Below are 4,458 nucleotides of genomic sequence, written 5' to 3'. Positions count from 1 at the left end.
GGGATGGTGGAGGGGGTAGGGAAGGTAGGGGGATGGGATAGGGTCGTTTGAAGGGGGTTTTCTGTTGGGGGGGGTGGTGTGTGTGTGTGGGGGGGTAGGGGAAGGTATGGGGGGATGGGATGGTGGTCGTTTGAAGGGGTATTCTGTTGGAGGATGGTAGGGGGGAGTAGGGGAAGGTATGGGGGTGATGAGATGGGGTTGTTTGAAGGAGGTCTTCTGTTGGGGATGGTAGGGGGGTAGGGGAAGGTATGGGGGTGATGGGATGGGGTCGTGTGAAGGAGGTTTTCTGTTGGAGGAGGGTGTGGTGTGTGTGTGGGGGGAAGGTATGGGGGATGGGATGGGGTCGTTTGAAGGAGGTTTTCTGTTGGAGGAGGGGATGGTGTAGGGGGGAGGGGAAGGTATGGGGGATGGGATGGGAGTGATGGGGGTTTGTAGGGGAGGTAATGGGGGTAATGGGTAAAGAGGGAGGATGGGGGATGGGTAAGGGAGAATATGGAGGTATGGGTAGTAATAAAGGGCGATGGGTAGGGAAGGTATTGGGGCTGATGGGTAGGGGGAAATAATGGAGGGATGTAGGTAATGGGTAGGGAAACTCATGGGATGATGAAAGGTAACGGGGCTGATGGGTAATGAGAAAATGTAGGGTAAGGGTAAGAGAACTTATAGAAGGTGGGTAGGAAATGTAATGGAGAATGGGTAGAAGTTAGAGAATAAGGGGAAAGGGGGCTAATGGAGGATGTAGGGCAAAAGGGGGATGGGGAAGGAGGGATAATCGAGAGTGGAGGTAATGGGGAAGGGGAAGAGGGGGTAATGTGGAGTGAGGACAACGGGGGAAGGGGAAGAGGGGGTAATGGAGGAGGGGGTGACAATGGGGGGACGGGGAAGGGGAAATAATGGAGGGTGAGGATGGTGAAGGAGGAGATAATGATGAGATGGCCATGAGGGTTTGTCTGTATGGAGGTGAGGGCTATAGGCCTATGCAGGATGAAAGATGTTTATTAGATGGAAGGCGAGGCTGTGTGATTTCTCTCTCTCTCTCTCTCTCTCTCTCTCTCTCTCTCTCTCTCTCTCTCTATCTATCTCTCTATCTATCTTTCTTTCTTTTTTGTATTATAAGTCTCTGTGATTTTCGTTCATTTTTACTTTTATTCGTTCGTTCATCCATTTATTCAGTTATGGAATGTTTATTTATGAATATGTGCTCATTTATCTATTCTTTCGTCTATCTATCTTTCTTTCTTTCTGATAATCTGTCTATTTGTTTCTCTATCCATCTAGCCTTTATTTATTAATTATTGTCTCCAATAATTTTGAAAGTCATGAGAAACAAAATATGTCTCAATAAAACAATAATAATAAAAAAATATATTTATAGGTTTACATTAGCGACAAAAAGGATTATCAATTTTAACACTGAATAGTGATGATGGTGACGATGATGATGATGACGAGAATGATGATAATGATGATGATGATAGGATGATGATAGTTATGATGATAATTGATGATAGTTATGATGATAATCATTATAATGATAATGATGATAGTGATGATAACTATAATGATGATAACAAAATTAAACAATGAGGAAATTATCAACGATAATGACAGCGAAAATGATCATGACAATCGACAGGATAATCATGATAATGGCAACCAATGACAGCGCTGCAAAACAAGACTATTTTGCACCACAAAGTCGCACTGTTTACCCCGGCAATATGCATTCGCCGCGTCCGTTTCGGCGCTCGTGGCTTCGGTTTGAGTCTCCATTTAAGTGAATTACCTCCGCTCTTCACACGAACGCAAAATGTGAAATGTTCTCTAATACAAAGGCAGGTATTTGCATGATAATATTGCCTGGGAAATCATTTCTTTTTTTGTTGTTCTCCGCCTTTTGTAGTTATGGAGATGAGATGTTTTCACGCATTCGGGGGAGTTGGTATGGAAACATTATTATTATCTGTGTCATTATCAGAAGTAGCAGACGCGGTAATAGCAGCGGGAGTAGTCTTTGTAAGAATAGTAGTAGTGGTAATAGGAGTAAGAATAGTAGTGGAAGTAACAATAGGAGAAGAACTGGAATTATTATTTTTTATTTATTTATTATTTTTTTATTTGTTTATCTTTTTTATTTTTGCAATTTCGCTTTTCTTTTCATTGTATATTATTTATTGCTTCTCTCTCTCTCTCTCTCTCTCTCTCTCTCTTCTCTCTCTCTCTCTCTCTCTCTCTCTCTCTCTCTCTCTCTCTCTCTCTCTCTCTCTCTCTCTCTCTCTCTCTCTCTCTCTCTCTCTCTCTCTCTCTCTCTCTCTCTCTCTCTCTCTCTCTCCCTTCTTCTCTCAACCTCTTTCTCTCTCTCTCTTTAATCCTAGATTCATCAGCGCACCAGCACAATGCACTCAACGATCGCACCCCTACTACTCCCTACCTCACCCCCACCCCTACACGCACCCTTACTCTCCCGCCCCCAACCCCACATGCCTCTCCTCCCCCTCTCTCCTCTCTCCTCTCTCCTCTCTTCTCCTCCCCCTCTTCTGTCCTGCCCCCTCTATACTCTCTATTCCCTTCTTTTCTCTCCTCCTCTCCTCTCTTCTACCCCTCTCCTCTCCTCTCCCCTGACCTCTCTTCTTTCTTCTCCTCTCCTGTACCCCCCACTTTCCCCTTTCCCACTCCCAGTCTCCCTCACTCCTACCCACACACCCCCACTCCCCTCCATTCCCATTCCCCCCCACTCCTACCCACTCCCCACTCCCACTCCCACTCCCACTCATTCCCCTCCACTCCTACCCACTCCCACTCCTCCCCTTCCTCTCCACTCCCACTCCCCCCCTTCCTCTCCACTTGCCAGATTAACGCCTTCACTAAAAGGACTCGGAGAACAAATCCTTAGTTCTTGTCCACTGAGAAGAACACGACGACGAAAAGTGATGAAGTGGCTGTGGGTGGACTTGAGAGCGCGAGGGGAGAGGGGGGTGGTAGTGGAGAGGGGGGCGGTAGGGGAGAGGGGGGCGGTAGGGGAGAGGGGGGCGGTAGGGGAGAGGGGGGGGGGGCGGTAGGGTGGACTTGAGAGCGCGAGGGGAGAGGGGGGTGGTAGTGGAGAGGGGGGCGGTAGGGGAGAGGGGGGCGGTAGGGGAGAGGGGCTGTAGGAGAGAAGGGGGCGGTAGGAGAGAGGGGGCGGTAGGGGAGAGGGGGCGGTAGGGGAGAGAGGGGGCGGTAGGGGAGAGGGGGCGGTAGGAGAGGGGGGGGCGGTAGGGAGAAGGGGAGAGGGGGGCAGTAGGGGAGAAGGGGGCAGTAGGGGAGAAGGGGGCGGTAGGAGAGAGGGGCGGTAGGAGAGAGGGGGCGGTAAGAGAGAGGGGGGCGGTAGGAGAGGGGGCGGTAGGAGAGGGCAGGGGGGAGAGGGGGGGCGGTAGGGGAGAGGGGGCGGTAGGGGGAGAGGGGGGCGGTAGGGAGAGGAGAGGTAGGGAGAGGGCAGGAGAGGGGGGGCGGTAGGGAGAGGGCGGTAGGGGAGAGGGGGGGCGGTAGGGGAGAGGGGGCGGTAGGGAGAGGGGGGCGGTAGGGGGAGAGTGGGGGGCGGTAGGGGAGGGGGAGCGGTAGGGGGAGAGGGGGGCGGTAGGGGAGAGGGGGGACGGTAGGGGAGAGGGCGGTAGGGAGGAGAGGGGTGGTAGGGGAGAGGACGGAGGGAGGTAGGGGAGAGGGGGAGACGTAGGAGAGAGGGGGCGGTAGGGGAGAGAGGGGGCGGTAGGGGAGAGGGGGCGGTAGGGGGAGAGGGGGCGGTAGGGAGAGAGGGGCGGTAGGGGAGAGGGGGCGGTAGGGGAGAGGGGGCGGTGAGAGGGGTAGGGGAGAGAGGACGATGAGAAGAAAGGGAAGAGAGGGGGCAGTAGGGAGGGGGACGGAGTAGGGAGAGGGACAGTAGGGAGAGGGTGAGAGGGGAGGGGGCAGAGGGAAGAGGAGAGTAGGGGGCAGTGAGAGAGAGGGAGATGAGGGAGAGGGGGCAGTGGGAGAGGGGGAGCGGTAAGGGAGAGGGAAAGGAGAGAGAGAGAGGGGGCGGTAGGGGAGAGGGGGGCGGTAGGGGAGAGAGAGGGGAGTGTAGGGAGAGGGGAGAGGGGAGGGGCCGGTAGGAGAGAGGGTAGAAGAGAGGGGTAGGGGAGAGAGGAAGGAGAGAGAGAGAGGGGGCGGTAGGAGAGGGGGCAGGTAGGAGAGAAGGGGCGGTAGGGAGAGGGGGCGGTAGGGGAGAGGGGGCCGGTAGGAGAGAGGGGCGGTAGGAGAGAGGGCAGTAGGGGAGAGGGGCGGTAGGGGAGAGGGGGGCGGTAGGGGAGAGGGGCGGTAGGGGAGAGGAGGCAGTAGGGGAGAGGGGGCAGTAAGGGAGAGGGGGCGGTAGGGAGAGGGGGCGGTAGGGAGGGGAGGGCAGTAGGGGAGAGGGGGGCGGTAGGAGAGAGGGGGCGGTAGGGGAGAGGG

This window comes from Penaeus vannamei, chromosome 18 (genome assembly GCF_042767895.1).
Source record: "Penaeus vannamei isolate JL-2024 chromosome 18, ASM4276789v1, whole genome shotgun sequence".
NCBI lineage: Eukaryota > Metazoa > Arthropoda > Malacostraca > Decapoda > Penaeidae > Penaeus > Penaeus vannamei.
The sequence above is the reverse complement of the archived record's forward strand: the minus strand, read 5'-3'. Positions refer to the sequence as shown.